Raw genomic sequence first — 12,685 nt, 5'->3', positions numbered from 1 at the left:
TCTAAACATATCTACAACAAATAAATTCATATAATAGAACCAGATTTTCCCTACGCAAATTCGGATTTATATTGAATTTTCTACTTCAGAGTTCTGTTACATATATATATATATATATCCAAAACTGATACGTGAAACTTAGAACTTAAAGGAGAAAAGATGAGTAAAGTCGTAATTCATATTATGAGCAAAAAATAGTGTTTGGATGCCAGGAAAATAGATAACAAATCAAGCAGCAGCAACTTGTTGTTTCGAAGCAAGCTCATTCTGGATATGTTGAGGGACAACATCAAACTTGGCCAAATGCATTGTGTAGGATGCACGGCCTTTTGTCATACCTCGGAGAGTGCTGACGTATTGGAACATCTCGGCTAGCGGAACAAGAGCATCCACCACCTGCATTTAATCCGACACGAATCGACCAACACGATAAGATTACAAGAAAATGTATCTCTTCATCTCTAATAGAAAAGCGATGCCAGTGGAAACATACCATTTGGTAAAAACATAAAGATAACACAGCAGTACATGATCATAGTCTGGTAAAACTTATAAATTAGTGTAATGGATGCTTTCTAGGAATGGTCAGATGAGAAGAAACAACTCCGACTCCTGTTTTCCTTTTCCATTTGTGGAAATATTTGGGATATTTACGAGTGCTGTGGAAGTATGCTATCGAGTTTTTCGCGGCATATGTTATGAATTACTAATTTACAAAGCAAAACAAGGGTGAAGTAATCTGATATACCTTGAGTCCACCAGGCTTATCACCAAAGCTGTTAATCTGGCCTCTCCTGGAGTTGAGATCACCAATCACATCACCCAAGTGTTCTTCGGGTGTGACAACCTCGACTTCCATTATAGGTTCGAGCATTCTAGGGCCAGCCTTTCTAATCCCCTCTCGGAAGGCTCCCCTGGCTGCCAGTTGAAATGCCAAGACACTTGAATCAACATCGTGGTAAGAACCATCTACTAGCACCGCACGTACATCGACAACAGGAAAGCCTGCAAGGACACCGTTACACATACACTCCTCCAGCCCTTTCATTACTCCGGGAATATATTCTTTTGGCACCGCTCCACCTTTGATTTCACTCTTGAACTCATATCCACTACCTGGCTCCATTGGCTCGAAGCGAACAGTAATATCAGCAAACTGCCCTTGTCCACCTGACTGTTTCTTGTGCACATACTTAACTTCCGAAACTTTAGAAATGCTTTCACGGTAATTAACTTGGGGTGCACCGACATTAGCTTCTACCTACATAGACCAAGCAATCAAAACAATGAGAACCAGATGTATTTAATGTTTATGCATCGGTAAATCTATTAAATGCACACACGCCCAATTGATCGGAATGATCAAGGGTACTAATATGCCTGACAATTAGATGTTGCTACAAACCTTGAACTCTCTCTTCAGACGATCAACAATAATCTCGAGATGCAATTCTCCCATTCCTTCAATTACAGTCTGGTTGATCTCTTCATCCCGTGAGAAATGGAAAGAAGGGTCTTCTTGAGCAAGCTTGATCAAACCATTAGCCATTTTATCAACATCAGCTTTAGTCTTGGGTTCAATAGTCACTTCAGGGTTCTCAGGATCGGTGCCCTTCATTGGCGGCAACTCAATAGGCGATGGCAAGTAATCCATAACAGCATCAAGTAAGGGCTGAACTCCCTTATTTTTAAAAGCTGAACCGCATAATACAGGCACAAAACTGATCCCAATCGTGCCTTTCCTAATTAATTTCTTAATGGTTTCCTCATCAGGCTCAACTCCTTCAAGATAGTTCTCCATAGCTTGATCATCTAATTCAACGATTGTTTCTATCATTCGTGACCGGTACTCTTCAGCCAACTCTTGAAGATCAGCCGGAATATCAGCATACTCAAACTTTGCACCCAATTCTTCTCCGGACCAAAGTATAGCATTCATCTTTACAAGGTCAATGACACCTTTAAAATTATCCTCTGCACCAATTGGGTAGTTGAATCACGAGCGGTTTAGCACCCAAATTAGTAACTATCATGTCCCTTGTCCGGAAAAAGTTTGCTCCTAGACGATCCATCTTATTGACAAAGCATATTCTGGGTACCCCATACTTATCAGCTTGCCTCCATACGGTCTCAGATTGTGGTTCAACACCAGCAACACTGTCGAACAAGCATATAGCCCCATCCAAAACCCTGAGGGCTCGCTCCACTTCAAGCGTGAAATCAACATGGCCAGGGGTATCGATGATATTAATCCGGTGGTCTTTCCAAAACGTTGTGGTCGCAGCCGATGTTATGGTAATACCTCTTTCCTGCTCTTGCTCCATCCAGTCCATTGTAGCAGTACCCTCATGTACCTCACCAATTTTATAGTTTCTTCCCGTGTAGTATAGGATTCGTTCAGTTGTCGTCGTCTTCCCCGCATCTATGTGAGCCATAATTCCGATGTTGCGATAATCTTTCAAAGGTACCGCACGCTTCGACTCTGTAAAGCAATAAAAAATATATCCATGTTAAAAACTCACAAAAGCAGCAAGAAATTTGTCTCAATACATGAGTTCAATACATTGATAACAAGAGTATTTAAAAATGCATATCGAATGAAACATCATCAGTCATCGGATTGGCAATTTCCCAAGCATTTGGGAAAATAAATAAATAATTTCCTCAGCTTACACAAGCAAGTACACCAAATTTCAAGTTGCCAAGCGATGAAAACAACAAACTTAAAGCTGAAATGAACAAAAACCCAGAGTTCAAAAGTTAAAAACATAACAATCCAAATTCAAAAAACACACCAAATCCCTTCAGAAAATAGAAGGATTTCAACCAAATAACTTAAACAGTAACTCAAAGCAATAAAAGGCGGGAATGGAAAACGATTACCATCAGTGGCCATAGCAAAGACAGATAAGCTTCTTTGCTTCCCCTTTTGGTGATGTGAAATGGGAAGTCTAGAGCCAATTCGAACACTTCCCAAGAACTGAGAGAGTGAAGAGGAAACTGAAGATGAAGAAGCAGCTCGAGGACGAAAACCCAGAAAACGGGTTGAAGAATATAAAGGGGTTGGCCTCCTTTGAGACACATTTAGATTACAAAATGTTGAACCCGAACCCGAAACTCTAATCGCAGTCTCTGCCGCCATTTTCTCGATCCTCACGAATTCTCACTTCTCCGTTCTCTCTGTTTTGCTCCTCCTGGTGTGTGAGGCTAGGGATAACGATAAACTTAATGACGTTTTATAGTAAATTTCGTATGGTTGATGTGTTTTATAGGATTGCCACCACGTATGCTTATAATAACGAAAAATGCCATTCCCCATGGTTGATGATGATGCTATATGCCAACGGCTGATGATGTGCCACGTATGTTCGAAATTATATATCCGCAAAAACAGGATGGTGGGGCAGAGTTTATCTGGCGTTCAATCAAGTCGAATCGAATTAAAATATTTCAAGTTATTTGAGTTGACGACTCTTCTAACTCCGAGTTAACTTGAAGTTTTTTTAAGTCGAATCGAATTTATAAAGTTTGAGTTGAGTCGAGTCGAATTTTTGAGTTTCTATTTAAATTTAATTGTAAATATTTACAATATTACGTTATTATTTAATTAGAATTTAAATGATATTTTATAACCATATAAAATACATATATATTTTTCATATTTTTTCATATGTAATTTATATATACCATACAAGTCAGAAGACTCGACTAAAACTAGAAAATAAATGTACTAATTACTAAAAATTTTGAGTTATTCGAGTTGTATTTTATAACTCGATTTGAACTTCAAATTTTTTCGATTTGAGTCGGGTTTATGAAATTATAACTCGAAATCAATTCAAATTAAGTGTTTTCAAATCAAGTCGAATAAAAAATCGATTTTTCAAGTAGAATAAAGTTGAGTTTTACTCGCTCGTATTCCTTATTAGACTCATCTGAACCTGTCATTAATCGTATATAGATAAAATCTTATAAATATATAAATAATATTTTTATCTTTATCTAATGTATCGATAAAGTAATTTTGATTAAATATTTTAAATCATTTTAAGAAAACGATATTTTTAATTTGATTTTTATTTTTATAAGGTTAAAATCTGAACATCTAATTTTGTTTGAAAATTTTAAATAACTAAATTATTATATAAATTACTTTAATTACATAATTCATATTTTTTTATAGAAAGTAGCTAGTTTTATTAAGAATAGAAAATGTCTATAATTACAATGAAGATTTAAGAAGATAACCATAAACGTAAATTAAAAATTGAGATGAATTCTAAAAGAGTTCATAATTAATAGTTAAAATGGAAAGTTGAAAAATGTTATGTGATGTTTGGGTGAATTTAGATAAAAAAGGATTTGAATAGTCAAATCGAAATATTAAATTAAAGTGAATATTTATGTTGTGACATAGAATTAGTATCGAATGAGCATCGAAATATTTTTAGGATTTTATTTTCTATTGCGTGTCTATGTTAGTGAGATTCTAACATGGCTTTGAAATGTACATGTTTTGTAAATGATATCGATTTAGATTGTGTGCTTGAAATCAAAATCAAACAATGTTAAAGCTAAGGAGAGCTTAAGGATGAAATATAAATTTCTAAGGAAAGTTGCAAGCTAAGGTCTCTAGGTGAGTGCATATTTAATTTGTATTTATAATATCGTGCAAACATTGGCTTGCGATGAGCCAGTGACGGAGTTACTATGATAAGAAGTGACTCCTAAATGTTATGAAATTTTGTGATTCATGCGTATATGTTCATTTGGTATGCTAAGAGAATTAGTGAATTAGCTGTGAAAATATAAGTCAGTGAAATTTGCTCATATTTATGTTTTGAACAATAAGTTTAGAAAATCGCCATAAATTATATAGAAATGATTAGAGGATGATTTTTATTCCGTTAGATCCTTATATCAGTCTAGTTTTGTTGAGAACAAACGGATGCTGATTTCAAGAAGTATACAAAAATATATTAATTTTTAATCGATGATAGATTAGAAAATAGGGCAACAGATTCTGTTCAAAACAGCTTTTGTAAGTCAACTTTGAAAATTCACTATAAATTGTACAAAATGAACTAGAATGAGTGTCTTATATAGTTATATTTTTATTCGAGTCTAGTTTCCAGTGGTATAAACGGAATAATTTTAAGTGTGTAGATTAATACAGAATAATATTTATTTGAAGGTAGTATAAACTGTCAGAATATGAAATAAAATTTAAATTAGCTGACCCTATTCACATATGTAATGGGGTAAGAGGGAGGTAGAATAGTAGGTTGCCCCCAATGCCAGGTTGAGAGCAACTTCCGTGGGAGACCTCCGGCAGTCAAATTATGGGATAAAATGTATGTAAAGCTACGTGACATCTTTAACTCGTATTCGAATTAAGGGTATTACAAGGTATGCCCTGACCCTGAACTGAGAGAATCACCCCTGACCTAAACTTTAATGTACCAAAAAAAACATTAAATGATAATTGTAAAATTAAAAATTTTAATACAAATATTTATTTGAAAAAGAAAAGAAAATTAGTTTATGAATAGTTTGTTATAAATAACTCTGATCAATGTAAATTGGTTACATAATAATTAAATAATGTGTTTTTTTTAATAAGCATTTTATTATGCAAAGAAAGCAGTGACCTGTTGCGGGTTCACGAATACCCTATCAACACCATCAGTAGTAAAGAAAACTAAGTTATGAATATCCCATATAATACAAAGATGAACATTAATTAAATCGATCCTGTTGATGTTTTCATCCTTCATTTTAATTCATATTGCCCCCTTGATAACAGACAGTAGCTCAACAGCCAATCTTTCATACTTTTTAAACCATTGATTGTTATAGTGAATACATTAACACACAAATTAAGCTTCAAAATGATTGTTAACCTCCCCGGAGATAACGCCGAGTAGCAGATGATAGACGTTTCCGTTAATTGATCGTTAACCCCCAGCCACGTGGTTTCTATCGTCTGCTCGTCAAATTTAAAATGGAAACTTCAAATAAAATAAAAATCACGGAGATCGTCGATCGATTCGATTGATCTAAAACATCGAATGGAATGAATGTAGAGTGAGTTGGTTTCAGCAATGAAAAGGGTCTTCGCGGCGCCCGGTGATTACATCTACTTCAAGTCCCAAGTCCCTCTTCACAAGATCCCAGTAAGTCTTTTTTTTGGGGGGGGGGGTGTCAATATATGTTTATCTCTCCGATTTTTGTTGATTTTTATAAGATTTTGGTCATGGGTTTTGTGGTTCAACTTTGTTGTGATAGTGGGTTTGTTTTTGTTTTAGCTATGGTCTATTATTGTGTGAGTTTTGGCGAGAATTCTGATCGAAGAAGGGCAAATCGTTGTTCTGTTGTTGAATTTGCTTAATTCATTGCTTATTTTATCATAGATTACAATTTAATGCTGAGCGTGAATTTGTTTCTTCCGTTGATTCCCTTTTTCAGCTTAAAAGCTTCTTCAATGGAAAAAAAATTGTGTATCGGATTCCACTCTGATATCTGAAGAATTAGTTTTCACTTAGTTCTTATTATTTAAATTCTTATATGTTGGTGTTTGCTAGTTGACTTTGTTATATCACTGAAGTTGCCTATGTTTGAAAGGTTATTATTAACCAGCTGGTTGCTGTCTGATTTTTCTCCGTTTTGTTATTTCTGAACTTTTATGCCTATGATTGTGAACTCCTTAGCTTCAAACTCGTGGTTTGTGGAATCCGTTGTTACTTGGATTGTTATTCGTGAAATAATGTTCTTCATGAAGGTACATTCTGATTGCTGATAAGTTTTATTGTCATTATCACTCCTAGTCCAGGATAGTTGATCAAACCTTGTTGGTTGTCATGTTGCTTAGCATGTGTCTTGAAAATAGGCGTAGGGAAAGTATCTCTGCTATTACTTTTTATCAATCCCGATGAATCTCATTTTTGGGGTTCCTTATTTCTCTCACAGATTGGCACAAAGCAGTGGCGATATTATGATTTTGGTCCCAAAGTGGTTCCTCCACTCATATGTCTTCCTGGAACTGCAGGGACAGCAGATGTCTACTACAAACAGATCATGTCCTTGTCCATGAAGGTTTTAAGCAATCTATTATAAGTATACTTGACAAGTGAATAATTTTTTCCTCTATTTCTTCTTTTAGTTCTTGGAAGAAATCCTCTGGGAGCAAAAAGAGGCTGTTTTATCTCTCCAAAACTAGAAGACAAATGGAAGGAAGCTTCCACAGGCCATGCTTTTTTGTTCATTATTGCTTGATATAGTGGATGTTTCTTTTTGTTTCCAGAGTTATCTGATAGCAAGTTATGAATCTTATCATTTTAATAAGTAAAGTTCCTAGTTTCTTTTAGAAAGTTCCCCATTTCATTATTGGTTGGTGGAAAGATTATTCTTATTCCTGATATGGATTTATTTAAACTTTTTGGTGGCTTATTGTCAAATGGTATTTATTATTGGACTGCTGTGAAGAATGTTCACTTCTCATTAATCCTAATAATTTAAATTTCTCAAATGTTCAGGGTTACCGGGTGATTTCCGTTGATATTCCATGTGTTTGGAATCATCAAGAGTGGATTCAAAATTTTGAAAAGTTCCTGGATGCTATCGATGTTCCTCATGTGAGAACTTAAATTTATTTGTGGCTTACGCTTCATTCCTTCCCTATTGTAGCACTTATTTATCCTTTCAGTGGCTATTTTCATATTTATTACTCCTATTATATGTTTCTGGAACAAATAATAGGTTGCCTGCTTAAAGTGAAGCAATATTTACTCTATTACTGTAATATTTAAGTAGACTGCACGGTTCTTCAATGATGAGATCTTATTCTAATTTACTGGCTATAATGTTGTAGTCATGGAAGCAGTAGTTTCTCTTGAATTTGAAGACTTAACAGACTTGAGTGTCATGTCTTTGACAGATACATCTGTATGGTACATCCCTAGGAGGCTTCCTAGCTCAACTTTTCGCTCAACATCGTCCTAGACGTGTTAAATCCTTAATTCTATCGAATACATTTTTGGAGACACGCACTTTTGCAACAGCTATGCCTTGGGCGCCTATGTATGTTTTACATTTCTTGTTAACAATTCTAGGCTATACTAAACTTGTTTCATTTGTTGGATTATCCATATCAGTAATTCATTTACTTAAGATTTATGTTGTGTTGGGCTGTAAATTCATCGGAATTTTGAAATCAAATAACTACATGCTTGCGAGTTGCGACTTTGTGGTGGAATCAAGTTGATAAAAATTTCTTTGCAAGTTCCCTGTAAATTATGGATTCGCTTATATGCTTGCATTTCTTGTATGAAAGAAAAAGTATATTTCTTCTGCTTTCACTGTTTCACGTATATTTTTCTGTTAAGCTAGTCTTCCCCTGGTATTAATTTACTTATTGCTCTTCATAGTCTCTATGATATCAAATTTAATCAAAACCTTTAAAACCGCAATTGTTTCTTGTGTTTTATTCTTGCATGATCTTTGTTAATATTACATATTGTGTGTAATCATGAAAGTATTATTAAGATGAGTTTCCTACATGCAGTGTTGGCTGGGCCCCCTCTTTTTTGTTGAAGCGATACGTCTTAACAGGAATCCGTGATGGCCCTCACGAACCTTTTATTGCTGATTCCGTGGACTTTGTTGTTTCGCAGGTATGTTTCAGGGACACTCGTGACTGTTCTTTATTGGATTTCTATTATTATCATTTTGTATGAAACACTATGTATTTTGCTCTTTCAAATGCAAAAACAATCTGTTGTAAGAAAGTGATTGCTTTCTTTATCCTTAGACCATATGTGAATCATTTCAGGTGGAAACACTCTCAAGAGATGACTTAGCGTCCAGGTTGACTTTGACAGTTGACAATGCCGCAGTTAAACCGCTTCTTATTTCAGATTCGTTTATTACGATAATGGATGTAAGTTTATGACTAAAAAAATCTTTTGTTCATTTTTTCCTATGTTTAGATATCATCTAGCTAATTTGTTGCTTAAAATAAGAAATTTTCCTTAGCTACATGGCTATAGAAATGTTTGAGAATTCCTTTTTGCAAAACCTCATGTTCGTATTCGAAGCTTTTGCCTTCTATCCTTGTACTCGCAAGGAAAAATATAAGCTTTAGCTGTTATCTTTATAATTGACATGGTTTCTGACATGGCCTTGAAGACGAACGACTACTCATCAATTCCTCAAGAACTTAAAGATCAGCTGAGTGAGAGGTACCCGGGCGGTAGGCGAGCATATTTGAAAACAGGAGGTGATTTCCCCTTTCTTTCCCGTCCGGATGAAGTTAACCTACATCTTCAGGTACATGGAAGTTCTTTTTGTTTAATGGCTTAATTCATATATGATTATGCGGTGGTTATATTGAGAATACTGTTACTTCATCTGGTGTCTGAATCATGGCAGTTGCACCTGAGATGGGTGGGATTAGAGGCTCATCCAGAGTTTATGCAGAGCATCCCGAAAGACGGCACCGGTGGGAGCCACAGCAAAGAAAATGATAAGAAGGATCATGATCGTGATGACGAACCAAAAGATAACGGGGGCAATCCCGAAAGTAATTCGGAAGAAAGCCAGTCATCTCCTTCGGCTCCGGAAGGTTCAGATTTCATGGCCTAGATTATCAATTACTCAGCGATGCTGAACTCCATGAAAATCTGGTTGTTTCGACTCATTCTGCAATGCTGACGATGAATCAACACACTGCAGCCTCTTGCATTCTTTTTCAATCGGCTTGGGAGTTGCTTATTGTCTCTTTGCTTCCCTTCTGTGTGGGTTCACTGTACATTTCTTCTGATAATGCTTGGAAATTCAGACAATTTGTGTAAATAGAGAACATAAATTAACAGTTCCTTCTCGTCCTTCATATACAAACATTGTTGGGAACAACCCTAGTTTTCCATTGACAATGTTGTACCAAAGTTCCTTTATTATTGAATTTCAGAGATTCAGATTTTTCAAGTTATTGCAAGCTCAGAACCCCTCTACATAAATTACTTGCCAACAGCTAATCCAAGAATACCATTTGATTTGACAAATTATAAACAAAAGGAAATAGGGTAAATTATACTAATAGTCACTCAAAGTTTTAGAAAGCTTTCACTTTGTTTTCTAAAATCGAAAATTTTTATTAGGATCACTACGAAAAAGTTTCATTAGAATCGTTACAATTAATAACACATTCACATGTCAACGATAACTGGCATGACATGTCTACGTATCAACGACAGTTGAATTCAATAAAGAACAAAATTACCACAACGATAAAATTCATCAGAAAGTGAATCAGAGCATTTGCTTATTTCAAATTACAATGTTTAAGATACCGGAAAGTCAAGGTAATAACGTGACATGTATTTGTAGTAATTGTCTAAAGCACACAACACTATATATATAGATAGATAGATAAAAGGTAATGCCCTCTGCACTGCAATCTGCACCAGCAGATATACCGTCTATCCGACTTTAGTCCCTTCGCTTCCCTCGAGAGTGAGAACCCTGATCTCTAAAATCTGTAGGTCCTTTCATCCTTACAGAGTGCTGGCTGCGTGAAGGCCCTGCTCTATCTCTTGCATCCGACATCAACCTTCCGTTCGGCTGAGAATGCTCAGTAGAGGGAAGCGCCCATCCTTTCTGACCTGCCTGCAAGTTCTGTCCACTGCTGCCATTCCCTGAGACAAAAGTTACAGAAACAGATATGATTTGAGGTCATATGGTATATAAAACATTGCCTTAATGTTATTCAGATCGTCACACCAACCATATATTCGGAAAGTGATAAACTGAAATAATCAAAAAAGGAATTGAAAGAACAGGGAGCAGAGTCTTGCCTTTTTCCCTTATAATAAGGGAAGCAAAATTACAAGGGGGAAAGCATTGAAGACACATCTTACCTAGGCTATCATGGCCAATAGAACTCCCAGACCAGCCCGGCAAATGCTTTTGGGCTTTTCCATTCCAAGATTCTTCAAAACCAGCAAGCTCATCTGGAAAATTCACCAATTCAGTATATTTACCTTTTAAATGCCATTGGACTAGTTAATAAATCTACTTTAAACAACAAACATACCACAGCACGCTGTTGTACATAACATGAGTTTACCTTCATTCAAATTATGCAATGTTTGCATTGTATTCACCCTACCATCTGAATTCAGCTTTCTCATGACAGAATGGCCCTAAGACAAAAATTCTCATCATAAGCCATGGTCAAAGACTCAAATTTTAGATTGTCTGAGAGAAACAAGATTTGCAAGCTACCTTATCGTGAAGTCCCCTAGAAACTCGGTGGCTTGCTTGACCTAAGGCTGTGTCAGCTTCCTTGCTTTCTTCAAAGGTAATCTATTCCGCAAAAGAAAAATATAAAACACGTATGAATACGGATTACTAATGATTAATGAACATTCTTTCTTTGAACTTCAGAAGAACTTACTCCATCACTTCCAGTCCTCCTTGTTTTGGAAGAAGTATAGTAAGCTCCATCAGCACCACCATAACTGACAGAGGAGCTCTGAAACGTGAAACCATGAGTTTGAGGCTGTTGTTGTTGTCTTTGACATGTAGAATTGTAACCATTCATAGACTGCAAATGCCTGTTCCTTCTCCCAGATTGTTCAGCTTCGTCATCTGGAACCTCAACATAAGGTTCACGACCTGACCTACCATGCTTCCTTGGATTTCCTTTCATCTCACTATCCCTTCTTCCTTTTCATCATCAGAGTTTAGTTCTTCGATGATAGGACCCCTTGGTCTCTCTGGCTCTGGAGTCCGATGCTCAATAAACCCAGTTGGATGCATATCCATAAAAGGACTTTGGCCGGGGCCAAATAAGCTTGATTCGAACATGCTTCCGAAAGGGCGAGTGAAAAAAGGGTCATCAAAAGGGTCCCTTCCACCAAAGAAGTTAGACAGTAAACTTCTTGGACCACCACCAAAGCCTCCAAATCCCCCAAAACCACCAAGGCCACCAAAGGGGTCGCCGTTAAAGTTATAGAAAGGATCCCTTCTACCTCTGCCTCCCTGCATCTTCTGAAACCCTCTAAACTCTGAAAAAAGGGAGAGAGAAAAAAACATGTACGAATTTCAAAAGAGAAAGAACCAATCTTTCTACTTGGATAACATAAACCATTCAAACGATTACCAGATAGAGCAAAACAAGCAATTCAGACCAATTTATTGAACTTCATATATATATATAAAAAATACCAAAAAATAATAAAAAGAACACTGCGTTTCAAGTTTCAGAAGCTAAAATCAATCTAAACCTTAAAACCTAAACATCGAAGGAACACTTAAGTTAAATAAAAATCAAATATAATAAATAATTATAGAACGGATTGATTCTGTAACAATCGCAAAAGATAAGAATTAATCGGTGATCGGATAGAATATGATCATCGAAACATACAAACTAAATTTCAATCAAAATTGAAGCCTAAAAGTAGAAAAAGGAGAGTACCTTTGATATAGAGAGGAAATCCAGGCAAATTTGGGACGATCGGAACCCTAATTGCTCTGATTTCAGGTGTATGTTTTGTTGTTGGGATGATTAAAGCGCCTAATTTGTAAGAAAGAGATTGAATATATGGAATGGAAGATTCTAGTACGTGTGGGAGTCTTCTGGAGTATTTAACTCCTATATTAACAAGTGTAAAGCCAAAGC

The 12,685-nt window shown here is 35.9% G+C and overlaps 3 pseudogenes; 1 reads left to right on the top strand and 2 right to left on the bottom strand.

The window, feature by feature from the left end:
- Positions 1-151: 151 nt before the first annotated feature.
- LOC120200125 lies at positions 152-3,169 on the bottom strand (annotated as a pseudogene).
- Positions 3,170-6,018: 2,849 nt separating this feature from the next.
- Positions 6,019-9,984, top strand: LOC120200130 (annotated as a pseudogene).
- Positions 9,985-10,324: 340 nt separating this feature from the next.
- LOC120200133 lies at positions 10,325-12,619 on the bottom strand (annotated as a pseudogene).
- Between the last annotated feature and the right edge of the window lie 66 nt (positions 12,620-12,685).

Source organism: Hibiscus syriacus, unplaced genomic scaffold, assembly GCF_006381635.1.
Source record: "Hibiscus syriacus cultivar Baekdansim isolate YM2019G1 unplaced genomic scaffold, ASM638163v2 tig00005929_pilon, whole genome shotgun sequence".
Taxonomy (NCBI): domain Eukaryota; kingdom Viridiplantae; phylum Streptophyta; class Magnoliopsida; order Malvales; family Malvaceae; genus Hibiscus; species Hibiscus syriacus.
The sequence above is the reverse complement of the archived record's forward strand: the minus strand, read 5'-3'. Positions and strand labels throughout refer to the sequence as shown.